We start from the raw sequence: 22,785 nt of genomic DNA, 5'->3' as shown, positions 1-22,785 counted from the left end.
CTAAACCAGTGTTTCCCAACCTTGGGTCTCCAACTATTTTTTGGACTACAACTCCCATCATCCCTAGCTAGCAAGACCAGTGGTCAGGGATGATGGGAATTGCAAGACTAGCACTTTGGATTCCACTTAGCAGCAAAGCAGCAGACAGCAGAGATCATTTAGGCACTGGTGTAAAACGTTTGCAGTGGTCAGCCCAAACGTGCCAGCTATAGTTGCAAAAAGCTTTTTTAAAAGCAGCTCCATGGGTGACGCACAGGGATGGAACAATCCAGCAATCCAGGTTTCTCATTTCTCTAATCGTATATCCAGTTCACCGCATTTCTGCACCAATTTGCAATTTTTATATAGCAATATCTATCCAAAACCTGATAAGCATTTTCGTGTACCTTACTCCTCATTCATACATTTTTGTACACATTGTTGCCCGATATACACATTTTTGCAAGCCGTTTCCCTGTGATATAATTAATTTTCTACACATTGCTTTCACTAATATACACATTTGTGTACACACTTTCCCCAAACATACATTTTTGTCCCATTTTGATGGTCAAACAACATTGCAAAACGCAGAACATTGCAAATTTCAAAGGACTGATGCATTTTAGTTTATGTGTAGGAAGCTGGAATTAAGAAGTGAGGACATTCATGTGAACCCTAACCAATTTATGCCCTATTCCATAGGATGTCATTGGAGATGGAATAACTGTGACCGGAGTATATCTTTCCAAGGAGTGGTGCAGCTGGCGTACATGCCAGAACCGATGAAAGGCAATATGAGCTATGAATGCCACCTGTGCACTTATCAGCAATCAGGGATTTAAAATCACACCCAAGCTGCAGACCTGATCCTTAGGAGGGAACACAATCCCATTCAGAACAGGTTGAATATCCTTTCCCTCAGCTGACAAGTGAATGACCAACAGCAGATCGGTTTTGTCTGTATTAATCTGTATACTAACCCACATCCAGCCCATTACTGACTCCATCTACCTGTTATTTATTTGCAGTTACACCAGGTTCCAATGAAACGAAAAAGTAGAGTTGGGTGTCTTCCACATATTGATAGCACCCAACTTCAGATGACCATTCCCATAATGCAATATAACAACAACAACAACAACAATAATAATAATATTACATTTATACCCCACCCATCTGGCTGGGTTTCCCCAGCCACTCTGGGTGGCTCCCAACAGAATATTAAAAACACAATCAAACATCCAACGTTAAAAACTTCCCTAAACAGGGCTGCCTATCTTCAAAAAGTCAGATAGATGTTTATTTCCTTGACATCTGCGTTCCACAGGGTGGGTGCCACTACCTAGAAGGCCCTTTGCCTGGTTCCCTGTAACCTCACTTCTCGCAGTGAGGGAATCACCAGAAGGCCCTCGGCTCCCTGTAACCTCACTTCTCACAGTGAGGAACCGCCAGAAGGCCCTCACCGCTGGACCTCAGTGTCCGGGCTGAATGATGGAGATGGAGATGCTCCTTCAGGTATACTGGGCCAAGGCCGTTTAGGGCTTTCAAGGTCAGCACCAACACTTTGAATTGTGCTTAGAGTAACATGGGGGCAGGACAGAACTGAGATACCATAAAACAAGTACTATGATACCCTATTCCAATCTGGCAACATCACCTTCTGGAACCAACTTACAGATCTTCTGAGAAACAGTGTTTCCAATTTACTTTCAGTCAAGAGATCCAGTAGAATAATCAGGGATGCACTCCCCATCACACATCTGGCATAGATCAGTCATCGGGGACAATCAAAGGGATTTCCATTCCATAACCAGGTTGGAAGCCACAATGAAATGGGCCCAGAAAATCAGTATTGCACCTGAAGCTTTTCAGTACACTTGCTCAAGAATCTTGCCCCCAAAAGGAGATTTGCTACTAGATGATAGGCAGAGAAATAATGAAAGTTCAAGAGAAGTTTCTTCAGGAGGAGCATTACAACCACCTCTTGAAGAATTAAGGAAAGAACAATGACCAGGGGTGCGGATGCGGCCCACCAGGCTCGTAAATCCGGCCTGTGGACCCTGCCATCTGCTTGGTCAGTCCCCGTGCTGAGCTAAACTGGCATGGCGAGGCATCCGCGGCTTCTTTTTGGCCATCTGAACAGTCGGTAGAAAGCCTGAGCACAATCCTCATTTTGATGGGTTCTACACGCATGCAAACGGAACATCCATATGCTCTGCACAAGGGGCTGCTGAACACACTTGTGTCACAGTTCCCCATGCTCTCAGCCTGATCACTCCATGTCCCTGCAGCAAAGGGAATGATGAATAGGCTAGCATGCTACCACCTGCGTCATCCGAGTGGCAAAGGGGCTCGTCTCACCTCACCTAAGCACCAACAGAAGGACGGACAAAGACAACCCCCTTCCCCTCAAGCGTTCTCACTGGAGCATCAGAAAACATCTTTCTGTTACTTGCGGCGGAGGCCATACCTTTGACGCCGGTTGTCATTTCGGCAGCGAGCTTTAGATTAACGGTGGTGGTGGTGAAACGCTCCAACTTGGCTTGCTGGGACCAAAGGAGACCGGCAAAACCTGAAATGTAACAAAGAAACAGAAAGACGTGGTGAAAAAAACAATGCTTCTTAGCTATGCGCAGAAAAGTAAAGTCACTAACTCACAAGTTACTACAGTGGTACCTCGGGTTACAACATATGCTTCAGGTTACATACGCTTCAGGTTACAGACTCTGCTAACCCAGAAATAGTGCTTCAGGTTAAGAACTTTGCTTCAGGATGAGAACAGAAATCATGCTCCGGCGGTGCGGCGGCAGTGGGAGGCCCCATTAGCTAAAGTGGTGCTTCAGGTTAAGAACAGTTTCAGGGTAAGAACGGACCTCCAGAATGAGTTAAGTACTTAACCCGAGGTACCACTGTACTGCCTTTTCAAAGATGCTTAATCGGCGCTAGAAACCCAAGATATATCAGCTAGGTGCCAAATGGCTCCTGAAACCAAGGTTACAGTCGCCAAAACAGAATGTCTGGTTGTCATTTGGGGACAAAACGGCTCGATAGCCTTATCTTTCTTTCTTTCTTTCAATTTTTATTTATACTTTCTAGGTTTATACATTTCACTGATTTTACAATTATTTTGACATTTCAAAACTTGACTTCTGGGGTTCCTTAAATTTATTTTTAATATCTTCTGCATATCCTAATTAACTTAATTTGCTCATTTGATCATCTTCTCTAAATACATACTCTTATGAAACTGGAGGTTATTACAATAACCCTGCCAATGTACTTATCTGTTTACAGATTGTTTGTAAATATTCAGTAAACCATTTCCATTCTTTTATAAAAAGTTTGGTATCTTGATTTCCTATTTTTCAGGTAATGTTTCTCCTTTCCACATATTCCATCAGTTTTTGTATCCATTCTTCCTTTACTGGGACTTCCTCTTCTTTCCATTTTTGGGCAAGTAGCATTCTTGTCGCTGTAGCTGCACACATGAATAAATTTCTATACAGTTTGGGTCACCCCCTTAATATTCTTAAGAGGGTCTCTTCTACGGTCTTCAGAGAGCGGCTGGAAGTGGGGAGGCAGAAAAAGCTCCTCCTTTCCTTCCACTCTGCAGTTTTAATCTGAAATCTCAGGCACAGTACTGCACCCTGAGCTCAGAAACTGCTCGTGTTAATGAAATCCCCTGTCGCAAAAATGGTGCCCAGAACAATGGGAGTTTCGAACGCTGTTGAAGACGTCAGGTGCCATCCTGGCACCCAGGCCTCTTCACTTGATCGCAAGTGGACAATAGTCGGGTTCAAAATGCGCCTGGCTACGTTTGAACACTGGTCTTAATATTATGTTACCATATACCTCGGTCCAGTATACCTGAAGGAGCCCGACCCTGGAAGAATGGCAGATGAAAGTAATAGACTACATGGAATTGGCGGAAATGAGTGGCAGAATCTGAGACCAGGGAGAAGAGTCGGTGGAAGAAGACTGGAAGAAATTTAAAGACTATTTGCAGAAATATTGTAAAATTAATGAAAGTTAAAATGATGTTGGATTGAAACGAAGTGGTTTTAGCAACAAGGTTAGAATGAATTTGCAAAAATAGTTTGATAACAGATGAAAATATAAAGTTACAATGTGTTAAGACATTGGATTATTAAAACAAAGAGGGAAAGGATTTGCTGAACTAAATATGTGAATTGGAATACAGAAAAGGGAGGTGAGAGGGGGTCAGGGAAATAAGTAAATGAAGTATAAGCTATGAAAAGATGGATTTGTTTTTAATTGTTTTTTTGGGGGGGGTTGCTTTTTTCTATTTTGTGTTTCGTAACTTTTTTCTTGTATTTCTGTACTTTTGTATCTTTTTTTAATTTTTTCATTTGACATCTAATTCATTTTTTCTTCTAAAACCTTAATAAATATATTTTTTAAAAAACAAAAAACAGTATACCTGAAGGAGCGTCTCCACCCCCGTCGTTCTACCCAGACACTGAGGTCCAGCTCCGAGGGCCTTCTGGCGGTTCCCTCACTGCGAGAAGCCAAGTTACAGGGAACCAGGCAGAGGGCCTTCTCAGTAGTGGCACCCGCCCTGTGGAACGCCCTCCCACCAGATGTCAAAGAGAACAACAACTACCAAACTTTTAGAAGACATCTGAAGGCAGCCCTGTTCAGGGAAGCTTTTAATGTTTGATGTATTCATGTATTTTAATATTTGGTTGGAAGCTGCCCAGAGTGGCTGGGGAAGCCCAGCCAGACGGGCAGGGTATAAATAATAAATTATTATTATTAATCTGTTCTCACCTTTTCCTCATAAAATCCAATGAAGACCCTCTCCATTTCAAAATCACTGGGATTTTTGTTTTTGTTTTGTTTTTTAAAAAAAAAAACACAACAACAACAATGCTTAAAGCCTCGCCAGAAAATGTAATGAGGAATGTGACCCTGGTAACTGGTATGTTCCTAAAATACACATTTTGCTTTTTACTATCCCAGTACACACCTTACTTTTTAATGGCACTACCAACCACAGCTGTGTTGCTTGCAAGAAAGCAGTCCTGTTTAAACTACAGCCAGGTGCAGAGCTAAATCTTCTACTGAGGTTTATCTGCATTGCAAAATGTGGGCGGACACCATCACTCCCAAGGCTCAGCTCCACCAAATAGCCTAGCACAGATGGAAGTAGTCTGTAGCATACCTAGTTAAAACGGCGTTTTAAAAAGCCTGGTGCCATTTCAGCTCCAAAACAGCTGCTTTCGTGCATCATAAAAGAGCTTTCAAAATACAGTGTGTGCACAAGGGGGGAGAGAGAGAGAGAGAGAGAGGAAGCAGAACATGCCCGGCTGTGGTTTTACCCAAAGAGCATTGCTCAGATTACTTGAGAAATATTCCAGCTATGTGTGTCCATTCCAGAATCTAATTTTTTTTTTTAAAAAAAAAAATATATATGCAAAAACTTATGCTATACATTTTGTATGAATTCATGCTGCTTTGCTACCCGGAGAAGTTAGGAAGTGAAAACACATGCATGACCTGTTCAATAGACAAGCCAATTGAACCTGGTATTTTATCAATCAATCAGATTTTTCTTCTTCTTCTTGCCTTCTCCCCTTGTATTATTAATACGGCAAGTCATGGCATACCGTGTATATTGACAGCAGTCAGCTGCTGCCAAGAAATCACACGAGTTTCTGTTCTAATGGCTTTGTTTTTCAACTCGCCTGAGCGTGGGAGAACGTATCAAATGCTGCAAGACATTTGCAAAAGTCTTCTGAATAAACAAGGTCTCCCCCAATGAACTTGATTTACTGTGAACTGTTCGGTACCTGGGGAAATGCCAAGAGAGGCTTAGAGCTCATGATTGCTTTCCACTGAGTTCCGCACAAACTTAGCTGTTACGGAAGCAGAAAACAAAGCAGTTGTGCTAGTGCAGGGGTCGGCAAACTAAGGTCCGTGGGCCGGATCCGGCCCAATTGCCCTCTGGATCTGGCCTGCAAACGGTTCTGCAATCGCCACTTGGAGCGACGCGATTGCCATTTTTTGCAAATTTTTCTCCTCCCTTCCCCTTCCTGGCTTCTCCCCGCCCTGCAGAGGAAGGGGGCTGGGCTCTGATAGGAAGCCTCACCGCCCACCTCTCCCCATGGCTGCACTGTGGGCTGGAGCTTGGTGCCTGGTGTCCGGGAAAACTGGCCCGAAAAGGAAAGGCACTTTTGTTGGGATACGTCCAGGGAGACAGAAGAAGAGAAGAAGAAGAATTTGGATTTGATATCCCACTTTATCACTACGCTAGAGAGTCTCAAAGCGGCTAACAACCTCCTTTCCCTTCCTCCCCCACAACAAACACTGTGTGATGTGAGTGATGCTGAGAGACTTCAGAGAAGTGTGACTAGCCCAAGGTCACCCAGCAGCTACATGTGGAGGAGCGGAGACGCGAACCCGGTTCCCCAGATTACGAATCTACCACTCTTAACCACTACACCACACTGGCTCCTGACCACACTGGCTCCACCCTGACGCAGGCATCAGGCAGGCCCCCAGTTGTCTCCGGACGATCACCGGTCTCCCGTGGAACAGCATCAGTCATAGAATCATAGAATCATAGAGTTGGAAGAGACCACAAGGGCCATCGAGTCCAACCCCCTGCCAAGCAGGAAACACCATCAGAGCACTCCTGACATATGGTTGTCAAGCCTCTACTTAAAGACCTCCAAAGAAGGAGACTCCACCACACTCCTTGGCAACAAATTCCACTGTTGAACAGCTCTTACTGTCAGGAAGTTCTTCCTAATGTTTAGGTGGAATCTTCTTTCTTGTAGTTTGGAACCATTGCTCCGTGTCCGCTTCTCTGGAGCAGCAGAAAACAACCTTTCTCCCTCCTCTATGTGACATCCTTTTATATATTTGAGCAAGGCTATCATATCACCTCTTAACCTCCTCTTCTCCAGGCTAAACATGCCCAGCTCCCTTAGCCGTTCCTCATAAGGCATCGTTTCCAGGCCTTTGACCATTTTGGTTGCCCTCCTCTGGACACGTTCCAGTTTGTCAGTGTCCTTCTTGAACTGTGGTACCCAGAACTGGACACAGTACTCCAGGTGAGGTCTGACCAGAGCAGAATACAGTGGCACTATTACTTCCCTTGATCTAGATGCTATACTCCTATTGATGCAGCCCAGAATTGCATTGGCTTTTTTAGCTGCCATGTCACACTGTTGGCTCATGTCAAGTTTGTGGTCAACCAAGACTCCTAGATCCTTTTCACATGTCAATTAGCAACACAAGCCTCAGAGACGTTCCAAGACCCATGCACGCCCTTTCAGCAGTGTGTAAGTCTCCACAATGAAAGATGCAGACAGAGAGAGAGCATATTTACAGCTTTATTCAATGTAGTTCAGAACAAAGGAAGAACATGACTGCTTGCCTCCATGTCCAGCAAAAACAGCAGCAATACAAAAGCTATATACAAACGGAAGTTCCCAGCGAGAGCTGGAAGTAAACAGGCATGTGATACACCAGCCATGCCTGCTCCTTTTAAGGTGGAATAGAACTATATCCTAACAGCGTTGCCACTGCCACCAGCTCCCAACCGCAGGCAGAGTGGTGGAGGAGGTAGGCAGGGGGAGGGGAGGGGAGGGGCTGGGGGAAAGAGAAGCCCCCTGCACCAAGTGTGCACGCGCCTGCGCAAGTAGTCCGGGCCGCCACTAGGTCTGGGGGACGGTGAACTGGCCCCTCCCAAAAAAGTTTGCTGCCCCCTGTGCTAGTGGCTGTTTTTAAAAAGCCTCAAAAACAAAAACGCAAAATAAATAGCCAAAACAAAAGCACCAAACTTAATCTGTTCTGCAAGTCTGTTTGATTTCCAAAATGTTCGAAAACCAAGGTGCAGCTTCTGACTGGTGCAGGCACTGACAGTCGCATTGGACTTTTGGCTTCCAAAAAACGTTCAAAAACCGGAACACTTACTTCTGGGTTTTTGGCATTTGGGAACCAAGGCATTTGAGAACCAAGGTACCATTGTATATGTGTTTCTCTAACAGTAGAACAAAGTTGATCAGTTTATAGGTCTAATTATTTGCCAGTGTTTACCTATTCATTTTCCTTGTTCAGATTTAAGATATTGCTGTCCAACAAGCAAATGTTTAGGATAGAGCACATGTATCACTGAACAACTATTCTGGCTCTGTTGTAATTTTAAAGTATGGATTTAGTTGGTCTCATCGTTTGTAACAGATCATTAATATATCACTAGGGCCGCTTTGCCTTTCAGCAAGAACACAATCCATTTCTGGCAACAAAATTAGGGAAAGGACGGTGTGTGCTTGTTTCTTGCCTCTCTGGGACACCGGCTGCTTGCCCTGGTAGAGGACATTGTTATTGTCAAGTTGTTATTTGTCATAAAAGAGATGTTATAGCATTCCTTGTTACCAAAATGTGAATTAATCCAAGCCCAGCTACACAAGCACGACAACCGCTTCTTTCTATTTTTGATTACAGGATTACAGGGAGAAACATCTGGGTGACCAAACATGCAGTGGTCGGCAGCTGCGTTAGAAAAGTTGGGTTCCACTCCAACTGTCTGTTGAGCTGCAGCAAGATCTCAGAGGGTTCCAGGCACTCACCTAGGGCCTGTGGTCCTTTGGAGAACTGCGACACGGTGGAGACTGTCATAGTTTTAAGAAATATGGTTTCTTCACCTTCAGTGTGCATGGAGGGAGTCCAGATCTTACAGCACGGTCATTTCATTGTCCTCCACAGCAGTCCATGGTATCCAAGCCATCTCTCCAAGCCAGCCTTCAGCCAGCCTGCCCAAGATGAATCCCAGTCTTTTCTCTTCCTGCTTCTTCCTCCCAGAACAGCCTGTTAAAACCTCACACCCAGTTGCCCTGGCAACCTTTCAAACCCCAGTCTCTGTTGAGACTTCAGTACAAGGGGAGAAGGACAGTTCTCTTGCATTGCCAATAGCCCTCAATGGTTTCTTAATGGCCCTTGCTTGGCCAGGTCATTTTGCATAGGCTTAGCCCAGGAAATCTCTGATTTCTCCCTTCACATCCCAAATAATCAAAACCCTACCATTTATTAATTTCTAGGGTTTTGATTATAGAAACAGCTGGGTGACCAAACAGGCAGTAGTCATGATGGAGGTGGATTGGGAGAAAACGCTACTAGAGAAAGCGCTTCTACAATGGCAGAAGTGATTCTAACACAGTCCAGATTTCCCAAACAGGTGAGCCAGTGAGCATGGTCCCTTTCTCCCCTCTACATGATTCTTAAAATCATATGAATGAACACCCAAATAAGGTGAATAAAATACATGAGGACATACTTATGTGCCAATATGCTTCCCCAAGCCTCGTATGGGAACTCCCCTACGGAATTTGAATTTTGTTTTATTGTGGTTTCATTTCCTTTGCTGAACTGTCACCCAAGACTGGATTCACTATGCACTATTACTTCCATAATCTTTCTTTACTCTGGGTTGAAAAATTGGAAGGAAGTAATCGTAAAGTAACAGGCAACGGCTAAGGCTCACTCAGCCTGGGTCCCTGCTGTTCGTGAAGATTACCGCAGGACATTTATATAACAGATTGCTAATCCTGTATAACAATAGTGATCTTTGCCATTTGCTTGCTGCCTTGTAAAAAAAAATATTAAAAATCACATTCCAACTTCTGCACTGAATTTCCAATTTCCATCAACATTCTAGAAATACCCCACAGTGAAGCAAAATAATTTTGTGCATACCATACTTCTGTCAGGGAATGCCACAAGAAAAGCCTAAAATCTAAAGCATGTCTAAAGTTTGCCATTTCTTATTTATTTCGCCCTTCGCCAAATGGTGGTCGAGAAGGTACAAAAACATCACAATTAAAATAACAAAACAGAACCACACAAACAAACTAATATTGGAATAATGAAACAGTAGCACAGCATTATGGAAATTAGGCTCCCTGCAGAAGTAGGACCTAAATGCTTTCTGACACTTCAATGAAAAATGAAATTTCACTGATGGCAATGCTTTATTGGTAGGCAAACTGGAGAGGGGAAATGAGGCAGCTTCTCTTTCATATCTCATTATAAAACAAACAGAACCCAATATTCGCAGGACGCATTGATCGTGATGATCTTTCAGGGGTGCCATTGGGTGGGCCTCTTAGGAAAACAACAGAAAAAGGCCCACATGACCAAAAGATGAAGATGTCATGGTTATGACTGATGAATGTCTAGTTGCAAGGCAAAAACAGGATTTGTTTACTGCTCAAGGTCTCCTACGATAGTTTCTATTTAAAATTCTGAAGTGCAGTGCTTCCAAGGTAAGACTAGTCGGGTTTTTTCTTTTCTTTTTTAAACTTCTAGGATCAGTAGAGACAACATTTGTATGAAATTGTGTCTCTGAATATTTGGTGCGGAACAATGATTTTAAGACAAAGATGCATATAATTGCCTTTTAAAGGGGACATTTACTTTCCAAAGTTATTTTTTTAATTTCCCAGAGTATGGCAATAGCTGTAACTAATGTTCATTTAAATGTGTGCACAGGAACCTCAGACCCTCCAAGTGTCCCTATTTTAGAGCAACGTCCCTGATTTAGAGAAGCTGTCCTGGTTTCTGATTTCATCCAATAATGTCCCGGTTTTCTTTAGGACATCCCTATTTTATTGGAGAAATGTTGAAGGGTATGGAGTTATCAGACAACCGAGCCACCTGAAGGAAATTCTGTAAAGGGATTTTTTTTTTAATCTTTCATGTTTTATTATGTATTTACAGTGGTACCTCGGGTTACAGACGCTTCAGATTACAGACGCTTCACATTACAGACTCCGCTAACCCAGAAAGAATACCTTGCGTTAACAACTTTGCTTCAGGATGAGAACAGAAATCGCGCAGCAGCGGCGCAGCAGCAGCAGGAGGCCCCATTAGCTAAAGTGGTACCTCAGGTTAAGAACAGTTTCAGGTTAAGAACGGACCTCCAGAATGAATTAAGTTCTTAACCTGAGTGTGATCTGATTGGATTGTTAAAATGGAAAACTTAATAAAAATTATTTTTTTTAAAAAAAGTTCTTAACCTGAGGTACCACTGTATATATGTTGGAAGCCGCCCCGAGTGGCTGGGGCAGCCCAGTCAGATGTGTGGGGTATAAATAGTAAAATTATCATTATGGAATGGGATGTCCCTATTTCCATTGGAGAAATGTTGGAGGGTATGGAACCTTCAACACCTCTCAGCCCTCAGGAGGTGCCGAACTCTTTGCCCTTCCATTGTGATGTAGACTTTTCACCAGAAGGATTGCTCTTCACCTTTATGATTTCCTCAGACCACTGGCTTACTCTTTTTAAAAAAGTTTTACAGACACTTGCTTAGCACTATCCTGAAGGGAAGCCACATTCATTGGCATGGAATCTATTTTTGATCCAGATCACAAGAGCCGTGAATGTGAGTGACTCAGTAGCGAGGTCAACAACTCTATCTGCTCATATCTAGTCATCTGATTTCACATGATCCAGGATTGCACCTTGTATTAAAAACCAGAGATGGTGTAGCAGAGTGGACAAGAAATTGGACTGCCAATCAGGAGGTCCTTCAATAAAATTTTATCTCGGCCATGAACTCACTATTAGGCTTAGAGATGCCATTTCTGCCTCAGCCCTCCCATCTGCAATATGGGGAATAATATTGATTTACAGGGTTGCTGCAAGCAGAGATGGCATGTGAAAGGCACTGAGAGCACTGTATAAATGTTGCACACTGTTATTCTACTAGTAAATTGGGTCCTCCCTTAAAGAGGGCACGTATTGCATTGAGACCTGGCAAGCCAACACCCTGTGTTGTCGGTGGGTACAACTGGTCAACCACAACACCCAATTGGAAGGTCCCTTGAAGCTGGGTACAATCTGGCCAATGGGACGCAGTCCAAACGGTTCAAAGGACCTATTTATGCGCATGTACGTGACCCAGAGCTTTGTCTTTCGGCGCGTGCATTCGGAACACCCACCCACCTCTCCCTACTTTTAGAGTTTGTTGCGCTTGACCTTGCTATGCTGTCGTGTGTCGTCTGTCGTTGGGACAGGGGCACGGCAGGAATTTTCCCCACTTGGCTGATTGGCTGTTGCCATTTGGGTTTCGCCTGCTGCGTAGCAAATCGTCACAAGGTTGCAGATAGGCTCTGGTTCAGGTGATAGGGATGGGAGAACGCTCTTGCCATCCCTATGTGAAGCGTATTTCGTTAAAGGAATCCGGGGACTCAATGGTTTGGTCAACCCCTGAGAGGGGGTTGTGCCCGTGTCTGAGTCCACGGGGACATTTGGGTGGCGGAGATAGCCTGTTCCCAGCTTTCTGCTTATCCAGGTGTTCACCCTTGGCTGACCTATGCTGGAACCCTGGGTCAGTGCTACCTGCATGGCAGGAAGCTAGTCGAACCAGAGCCTATGCAACCAGTCACTTGCTGTAATCAATAAAGTTGTGGCCTAAATTCTGCCAAAAACCAAACCAAAAATTTGAGTCATGCGTGCATTTATTTAGGGGGGGAGGTTTCCGGGTCTGAACACACAAACCTTGGCTCAAATTAGGTCTACAGCTAACAATGGAGGATATAACGTAATAGTTATCTGTCCAAGTTGTGGTGTCTGGTGTTATTTATCTGGGATTTTCATTTTTATTTGTCAGAAGTTATTTGGAAGCTGTTTGTGCAAGCTGTTTTACTGTTAATAAATGTCAAAAGGCAGATCCAGTAAAAGAATATTACTTCCGATAAACAGGATGCTGCCTATTAATGTTGACTTTCTAGAAGACAGTAGTTACTGTAGTATTGCTAAACAAGCAAGAAGAAGGATGTCATATGGAATCTATCCTGAAACAAGTATATTTTGGGCAGAGCTTTACTAGTTACATGGGTGACCAAATAATATTTCATTCCATTTATTTTCCGGCCAAATATGAAACTTACAGCACATGGTGAGAACCCAAAAACTTGGTTTGACATATGCAGCTTCCACATATACACAGAAGTGCTTCTCAAACATTTCTAAAATACAGTACAGTGGTCCCTCGGGTTACAGACACTTCAGGTTACATACGCTTCAGGTTACAGACTCCGCTAACCCAGAAATAGTACCTCAGGTAAAGAACTTTGCTTCAGGATAAGAACAGAAATCATGCAGCAGCGGCGCGGCAGCAGCAGGAGGCCCCATTAGCTAAAGTGGTGCTTCAGGTTAAGAACAGTTTCAGGTTAAGAATGGACCTCCAGAACGAATTAAGTACTTAACCCGAGGTACCACTGTACCTAGCATTGCAATGGATGGAGACCTCCTTTGATATTGATTGATTGATTGAATTTATATACTGCCCTATGCCAGAGGTCTCAGGGTGGTTCACAACAAAGATCACAATATATAAAATCAAAATAAAAACAATAACCCAATAACATCCCCCAAAAAAGAGCCGCACTTTCAAAGGGTATAGAAAGTCGATCAGGTCAACCAAGGTAAAGGTAAAGGGACCCCTGACCATTAGGTCCAGTCGTGGCCGACTCTGGGGTTGCGGTGCTCATCTCGCTTTATTGGCTGAGGGAGCCGGCGTACAGCTTCTGGGTCATGTGGCCAGCATGACTAAGCCGCTTCTGGCGAACCAGAGCAGCGCACGGAAACGCCGTTTACCTTCTCGCCGGAGCAGTACCTATTTATCTACTTGCACTTTGATGTGCTTTCGAACTGCTAGGTTGGCAGGAGCAGGGACCAAGCAACAGGAGCTCACCCCGTCGTGGGGATTCGAACAGCCGACCTTCTGATCGGCAAGTCCTGGGCTCTGTGGTTTAACCCACAGCGCCACCCGTGTCCCAGATTAACCAAAGGCCTGGTTAAAAAAGAACGTTTTTGCCTGGCGCCTAAAGGTGAATAATGAAGGCGCCAGGCTAACTTTCCTGGGGAGAGCATTCCACAGATGGGGAGCCACTGCAGAGAAGGCCCCCTTCTTGTGTTGCCACCCTCTGGACCTCTCAAGGAGGAGGCACATGAAGAAGGGCCTCAGAAGATGATCTCAGGGTCCAGGTAGGTTTGTATGGAAAGAGGCAGTCCTTGAGGTATTACGGTCCTGAGCCGTTTATGATTTTGGAGTGGCTTCTTAGGTAACGTGGGGTCACAGGCACCAACTTGAGCAGAAGATGGGGGGACATGACATGGGCATGATGTCTATGTGACACAGGGATGCTAGGAGAAGCCAGATGGTGTTGCTGAATGCAGCGGCAGCCCAGTTTCAATGGCTGGCAGATCTGTTCCTGCTCCTTTCGCCGCCACTGGCCTGGGCTGCTTCCCCCTCTCTTTCCCCTCCATGGCAAGAGGACAAAGAGGAGGTGGAGAAGGAGACACCAGCCACAGAAGCCATTGGGAGCTCGGCTCCTCGCTCAACCTCCTCTACCCCCCAATTGTTCTCAATACTGGGGGGGGGGGGTTTCAAATGTTTTATGAGGCCCCTGAAGGGATCTGGGCCCCTCAGAGTAGATGCCTATGCATGGGGCTCCTCAGACTCTCCAACACACTCACAAAACTCAGCATGAAACTCAGTTATGGCCCATTTGTGGGATGTAAACACAGGAGCAGTCAATGACAACATTCCTAGAGTGTACATGTTAGAACATGGGGAGGGATGTCTGTCCAGCAAGCAGGTAAACTTCCTGGGGACGGACTTCCTCCGCATGTGACCAGAGGTGGGTGTGGCCTCACCTGTGCAGGTAATGATAAAAGCACAGGGCAGACAGCCATTCTCCCTCTAGCCACTCTCTCTCTTGCCTCTCTGCCATCTTCATCTTCTGAAGGAGCAACATGCCCTCTTGGCTCCCAGCCAAGAGAGGACAGTACTATCTTGCTACAAGATAGATTCTAACTGCATGTAACCTTTTTAAGCCTGCCTACCTTCTGGGATCATATTGTGAACAGAACGTGAGTAAACTCTTTTATACTTTTATAAAGACTGTGTCGTGTCTTGTATTTTAAGAGGGAACAAAGGGGAAATTACCAGAGTAATTATTATAGAGGTTCTAGCGAACCTGTGCAAGCGTTACCGTTGCGAACTTAAAGGGGAATGTCTATAAACTCTGCTGATATTTTGGGAACTTGTTAGCACAAGTTGGATAAGGATATAATTAGTCAATATATCCTCTCCTGCACCCCAGAACATTCCCACAAAGGGTTATGGGGCCCAGTATTGCATATTTCTGCGTATTTTTGAAGGATTGCGTTGGATTGTGATTTTGAGTTGAGTAGTATTTTTCTGAGTTAACTTCCTGGTAAGCACATGGTCCTTTGTTCCATTGTGCAGTGGGGATTAAGCACCCCCCCCCCTTCCCTCAGAGTTCACAGTGACCCAAGGCAGTGAAGAATTGTTTTGTATTTTGAGATTTTTGAGATTTTGATTTTAAAATTTTGAGAAATTTTGAAATTTTGAAGAATTTTCAAATTTTTGGATTTTAAGATGGCTAGAGCAGCTTTTGATAGTGATGCAAAGCTAGGAATGCCTGTGCTGAATGAACACAATTTCATGCACTGGAAGCAGCGCTTGATAGCATGTTTAGATTATAAGCACATTTTGGAAGCTTTAAACCCTCAACCTACGGGATCGTCTGAGGAAGCTTTAGCCAAGATAAGTGCTTGGAAACGCATGAACAGCGAAGCTAGACACATAATTTTGAGTGGACTTCGTGATGAGCAGCTATCATTAATAAATAGTACAGATGATGCATCTCAAATCTTAAGAGATATTGAGCGCGTGTATGGAGAATCTAGCATAAACTGCTTCAGAAACTTGGTGTGTAAATTAACCAGAGTGAGGATGAATTCAAAAGAGGAATTCACAGAGCACATCAACAAGTTCACTGAGATTATTCAGAGAATTGATTTGACTCCCAAAGCTTTTGATGAAGATACAAAGATAGCATTTTTGTTGTCATCACTTGGACCACGCTTTAGCGCATTTGTAAGTTTGATGGATCATAGACAAGGTCTGACTTTTAAAGACTTGATTGGTTATTTAAAAGAAGAATGCAGAGATAGAGCTGAATCTCCAGTGAGAAATGCTAGAAGCAAAGACAGTAGTTATGCATCTAGGCAATTTACAAAGTCCAAAGAGATGCCTAAGAAAGTGATTTGTTTCAATTGTAACAAAGAAGGACACATTGCAAAGAATTGCAGGGCTCCTAAAGCCAAGAAACCCCACCCCTTTCAGCCAAAAGGAGAAAAGAAGGGGAAATGTGAATGCACATGGCTACTGCAAGAAAGGAATTTAACTGTCCAGAATCGTGAAAATAGACGTAATAAATGGATTTTAGATTCAGGTGCCAGTTCGCATTTTTCATATAAAAAGGACTATTTTAATGAGATAAATGATGAAGAAGGATCTGAAATTGAAATTGCAGATGGGAACATTGTTAAAGCAAAAGGTGCAGGTTCCATGAGTCTGAAATGCAATATAAACAATGAATGCATTGAGAACACAATCTCTAGAGTTTTGTATGTACCAGAGCTGAGCTGCAATTTAATCAGCGTGTCCACATTGGACAAGAAAGGTTTCCAGATCACATTTGGAAATGGAGAATGCAAGGTGACTAGAAATGGCAAAGTGTTTGCTCAAGCAGAGCTAATCAATGGTGTATATGAGCTTGATTTTTCAGAGAATCAGTCTGCAAAGGTGGCACATTCCAGCCAGAAGGATGAAGCAGATCTGGACCTGTGGCACAGAAGGCTTGGACATAGAGACACCAACGTCATTCTGGATCTACAGAAAAGAGATCTTGTAAGAGGTTTGCAGGTAAAGCAGAGCAACAAAGCTCCAGCAAAGTGCATAAGCTGTATTACTGAGAAAGCTGTAAAACCTTCATTTCCACGTTGTGCAGAACAAAGAAGCAACAAAGTGCTTGACATAGTGCACACTGACATATGTGGACCCATGAATGTTCCCTCACTGGGAAAGAATAGATATATTTTAATATTTCTGGATGACTTTTCAAGATTTTGTGTTGTGTATTTCCTCAAAGAGAAGAGTGAGACAGTGGACAAGCTCCAGGAATACATTGCCATGGTCAAGAATAAATTCCAAAGAGCTCCAGCTGTGCTAATGAGCGACAATGGAGGTGAGTACTGCTCAAATGAAATGCAGGCTCTCCTGGCCAAGGAAGGAATTGCACATGTAACCACAATTCCTTACACACCACAGCAGAATGCCATAGCTGAGAGAAAGTTTAGGTCCATTATGGACATGACAAGGTGCATGCTAAAGGATGCATGTTTGCCACAGAAGCTGTGGGCCGAAGGAGTGTACACGTCGGTCTATTTGCAGAATAGACTGCCAACTAAAGGTGCAGAGCGCACACCATTTGAACTTTGGCATGGGAAAGCTCCCAATCTGTCGCACATACGTGTGTTTGGAAGTCCGTGTTACTTCCATGTGCCCAAGGAACACAGACACAAGCTTGACTCCAGGGCAAAAGCAGGTATCCTGGTGGGATACGCCTCTGGAGGCAAAGGATATAGAATTATGGACTTACAAACTGGTAAGACAAATGCATACCATGCGGTTTATGTTGATGAATATGGAAAGGTAGACACTAAGAACACTGTTGTGGATTCTTCAGATGAGTCAGAAAGGACTCAAGAATTTGTATATTTCCCTTTTGAGACCCCACAAAGTAATAATCTGCCTTCAAGTGTTACAGCGCCCCCTACAGGCGACGCACCAGAAGACGCAGAGGACCAGAACCCTGGCGGCACCAGAGACGAAGATGAGGACTCAGATGGGGACATGCCTGCGTTGGAGGAGGATGAGGAAGCTGATGCGGTCCCAGAACCAGAGGTCAGACGCTCGTCCAGAACCAACAAAGGTGTCCCACCATTACGGTTGTCCTACTTTGCAGGGTCGGCGTTTCCACAGGAACCTTCCACTTGGGAAGAGATACAGGAGATGCCAGCTGTAGAAGCCAGTCTCTGGAGGAAGGCCGCGCAGGAGGAGATGGATGCACTGCATCAGAACAAGACCTGGACACTCACTGAGCTGCCTCCCGGTAAGAAGGCCATTGGCAGTAAATGGGTTTTCAAGGTTAAGAAGGGGTCAGAAGGAGAAGTGCAGCGCTACAAAGCTAGACTTGTAGCACAGGGATTTTCACAGCGTTTTGGTGAAGATTATGATGAAGTTTTTGCACCAACCGTGAGGTACAGCAGCGTAAGAATGCTTCTGAGCATTGCAGCCTCCAAGAAAATGAGAGTGAAACACATAGACATTGCTACCGCTTTTCTACATGGGCAGATTTCTGAAGAAATTTATATGAAACAGCCCAAAGGTTTTGTAAAACCACATGAGGCACATTTAGTGTGCAAACTCCAGAAAGGACTTTACGGACTTAAACAGGCTGCTAGAGCCTGGAACCAGAAGTTGCATAAAATGCTGATGCAACTTGGGTACAAGCAAGGTGACGCTGATAAGTGCTTGTACAGTAAGTCAAATAATGGACAATTCTCATATATCTTAGCTTTTGTTGATGACCTGATTATTGCCACAGCAAGTGAGAAAGACTATACACAGATAGTAAAACACCTTAGCAAAGAGGTGGAGGTCAAGGAGCTAGGAGATGTCCAGTACTACCTCGGGATCCAGGTGGAAAGAGAAGAGGACGGCTCATTTCTTCTCAGCCAAAGACAGAAGATCCACGAGCTAATTGAGCACATGCAGATGCAAGACGCACATCCAGTTGCTACACCGATGGCTACTGACTTCCTGAAGAATCAGCAGGATTCGAAGCAGTTGCCAGACAACAATGACTACAGGTCGGCGATTGGTAAACTTTTGTATTTAGTTACCACATGTAGACCTGACTTAGCTAATGCTGTGGGGATTCTTAGCAGAAAAGTGAATTCTCCCACTGAGCATGATTGGGCAGGTGTAAAGAGGGTGGTGCGATATTTGAAGGGTACCATGAATTGTAAATTAAGGTTACCAGCCGTCAGAGACCCTAAGTTGGTTGGGTATACTGATGCGGATTGGGCTGGGGATAATGCTGATTATAAATCAACAAGTGGTCATGTTTTCATGTTTGGTGATGGACCTGTTTCATGGGGCAGTTATAAACAGAGCTGTGTAGCATTATCTTCCACAGAATCAGAATACGTTGCAGCAACAGAAGCCTGCAGAGAGATCGCCTGGCTTGATCAACTCATAAAGGACTTTGGGTTGGTGAGAAAAGGGCCTGTCAGCTTGCTAGAGGACAATCAAAGTTGCCTGAAGCTGACGCAGAGTGAGAAGTTCCTGGCCAGAACAAAACACATTGGGGTTAAATACCACTACATACGCCAGATGATCCAGGATGGACTTGTGGAACTATCCTACTGCAGCACCCAAGAGATGACTGCTGACATCCTGACGAAACCCCTACCAAGAGAGAGTTTCCAGAATCTACGTGTCAAGCTGGGACTCTGGGTGGTTGAATAAAGTTGTTTATGTTTTGTGTATGTTGTATTGCCTGAGAAGGGGTATGTGGGATGTAAACACAGGAGCAGTCAATGACAACATTCCTAGAGTGTACATGTTAGAACATGGGGAGGGATGTCTGTCCAGCAAGCAGGTAAACTTCCTGGGGACGGACTTCCTCCGCATGTGACCAGAGGTGGGTGTGGCCTCACCTGTGCAGGTAATGATAAAAGCACAGGGCAGACAGCCATTCTCCCTCTAGCCACTCTCTCTCTTGCCTCTCTGCCATCTTCATCTTCTGAAGGAGCAACATGCCCTCTTGGCTCCCAGCCAAGAGAGGACAGTACTATCTTGCTACAAGATAGATTCTAACTGCATGTAACCTTTTTAAGCCTGCCTACCTTCTGGGATCATATTGTGAACAGAACGTGAGTAAACTCTTTTATACTTTTATAAAGACTGTGTCGTGTCTTGTATTTTAAGAGGGAACAAAGGGGAAATTACCAGAGTAATTATTATAGAGGTTCTAGCGAACCTGTGCAAGCGTTACCGTTGCGAACTTAAAGGGGAATGTCTATAAACTCTGCTGATATTTTGGGAACTTGTTAGCACAAGTTGGATAAGGATATAATTAGTCAATATATCCTCTCCTGCACCCCAGAACATTCCCACACCATTCCTATGGAATGACAATACAGTGGTGCCTCGCAAGATGAAATTAATTCATTCCGCAAGTTTTTTCATCTTGCGATTTTTTTCGTCTTGCGAAGCACGGACTTTGGAAAAGCTTCAAAAATCACCAAAGTCTTCAAAAACCTCAAAAAAGGCTACCACACCGCGTGCTATAAGTTGCTCCTTGAACTGAATGCACGGTTTTAAGAAAAAGGAAACAAACTTGCAAGACAAAGGAAACAAACTTGCAAGACGTTTTCGTCTTGCGAAGCAAGCCCATAGGGAAATCCGTCTTGCGAAGCAACTCAAAAAACGAAAAACTCTTTCGTTTTGCGAGTCTTTCGTCTTTCGAGGCATTTGTCTTCCGAGATACCACTGTATGGCAATAGAGCATGCTCTGGTTACCTCCTGCCTGGACTACTGCAATGCACTCTATGTGGGGCTACCTTTGAAGGTGACCCAGAAACTACAACTAATCCAGAATGTGGCAGCTAGACAGGTGACTGGGAGCGCCTGCCAAGACCATATAACACCGGTCCTGAAAGACCTACATTGGCTCCCAGTACGTTTCCAAGCACAATTCAAAGTGTTGGTGCTGACTTTTAAAGCCCTAAACGGCCTCGGCCCAGTATACCTGAAGGAGCGTCTCCACCCCCATCGTTCAGCCTGGACACTGAGATCCAGCTCCGAGGGCCTTCTGGCGGTTCCCGACAAAAGAAAAATGGATACAGATACTAATGGAGTATGCAGAAATGGTGAAACTTACTGAAGAATAAGAAATCAAGGCAGCAAACTTTTTAGAAAGGAATGGAAATGGTTTATTAAGTATTTACAAACAAACTGTAAACAGATCAAGACATTGGCAGGATTATCGTAAAAACCTGCTGTTTTAAATATATATATGATATATATGAGAATAGATGACTAAAAGAATAAGTTAAGGCAATTTGGAGTATGCGGGAAAGGACAAAAATAAATGTAAGGAACAGCAGAAAGAGGGGGAAGGGACTCGGAATTTAAAATGTTAAAATTATGGTTAAATAATTGTCGTAATGCATATAAATGAAAATTACAAATATATATATTTTTAAAGACATACACTTCAATAATTTAGACACAGCAATTCAGAACTCAGAATGAGCAATCTTTCCATTTTGCTTTGCTCAAGAAGTTCACAAACAGATTTCCATTAACTCATAATATTTGTTACTTTGCTAAAAGCAAACATGGCACTTGCAAATTAATATTAAAATATTAATAGTTTTTACATATCAAGGTAAGGTGACATCACCATATACAATTTGTATACATGAGCCTTCCCCAATCTACATGGCTATGCCAATTTGAGTAATGGTTCGAAACATCTGGAAGGCGGAAGATTGGGGGAAGCTGGCATACATTAAGAAATTAGCTAAAAAGATCCCGCATAGCTCCCTCAAACTACCTGAATTTTGGAGTTTAGGCATTCACTTGTTCATCAAGGGCCAATTATGATAGTGATGGGTATTTTGTGTTGCCATTTCCATTGTTGATCAGTGACCATATGCAGGTATCATCAAGGATGCTCAACTGTTGGTTTAGAGCTAACCTGAAAACAAACCTCTTGTCTATACTGGAAAGATTCCTAAGAAGTTGTTGATAAAGGCAACAAAAGAGTGTATCAGAGCACTGTGTGTTTGCCCATTTTTACCTATATATACAGGGTAATGTTATCACAACAGAGGACAACATAGAGCTTATCATCATCTAGGGATGCTTCCTCTTGCTTTCAACATGTGTAACTCAGTCTCTATAGTGTAAACAAACCTGACTAGAGCAGGTGAAGGTGTTATAGTCACAGAATAACAGAGCCATAAAATGAATTGGAAATTGTTTGAATTCCATGCATGATCATATTAAGGTTGCCATATGTCCTCTTTTTGCAGGACACATCCTCTTTTTCATGGGTATGTAATACAAGAGTCGTCATAGCAATCCATAGTTAAAAGTATTATTATTATTATTATTATTATTATTATTATTATTATTATTATTATCCCACCCATCTGACTGGGTTTCCCCACCCACTCTGGGTGGCACCCAACACAATATTAAAAATACGATAAAATATCAAACATTAAAAACTTCCCTAAACAGGGCTGCCTTCAAATGTCTTCTAAAAGTCAAATAGTTGTTTATTTCCTTGACATCTGATGGGAGGGCATTCCACAGGACTGGTGCCACTACTAAGAAGGCCCTCTGCTTTGCTTGGTTCCCTGTAACCTCACTTCTTGCAGTGAGGGAACCACCAGAAGGCCCTTGGAGCTGGACCTCAGTGACCAGGCAGAATGATGGGGGTGGAGGCGCTCCTTCAGGTATACTGGGCTGAGGCCATTTAGGGCTTTAAAGGTCAGCACCAACACACTGAATTGTGCTTGGAAATGTACTGGGAGCCAATGTAGGTCTCTCAAGACCGGTGTAATAGGGTCTCAGTGACCACTCCCAGTCACAAGTCTAGCTGCCACATTCTGGATTAGTTGTAGTTTCTGAGGTACCTTCAAAGGCAGCCCCAAGTAGGCAAATGTGTCCCTTTTCTTGTTCTTCAAAATGTGGCAACCCTAGATCATATGGAATTTTGGCTACTGAAGTTATACCTAAACAAATAATTCATCTCCAGATCTGATCAGATATTCACACAAACCCAGTGTAAACACTCAGGCCTTTTTTTC

At 43.7% G+C, this 22,785-nt stretch overlaps 1 protein-coding gene across 1 annotated transcript in view; it reads right to left on the bottom strand.

The window, feature by feature from the left end:
- MARCHF3 (membrane associated ring-CH-type finger 3) overlaps positions 1-2,554 on the bottom strand; it is a 150,757-nt gene extending 148,203 nt beyond the window's left edge. The window contains exon 1 of the mRNA XM_081880578.1: positions 2,453-2,554. The gene's annotated coding sequence lies outside the window, so the exon portion shown is untranslated. The remainder of the gene's footprint in view (positions 1-2,452) is intronic.
- Between the last annotated feature and the right edge of the window lie 20,231 nt (positions 2,555-22,785).

The sequence above is a fragment of the Podarcis erhardii genome (genome assembly GCF_964252035.2).
Source record: "Podarcis erhardii genome assembly, chromosome: 11".
NCBI lineage: Eukaryota > Metazoa > Chordata > Lepidosauria > Squamata > Lacertidae > Podarcis > Podarcis erhardii.
The sequence above is the reverse complement of the archived record's forward strand: the minus strand, read 5'-3'. Positions and strand labels throughout refer to the sequence as shown.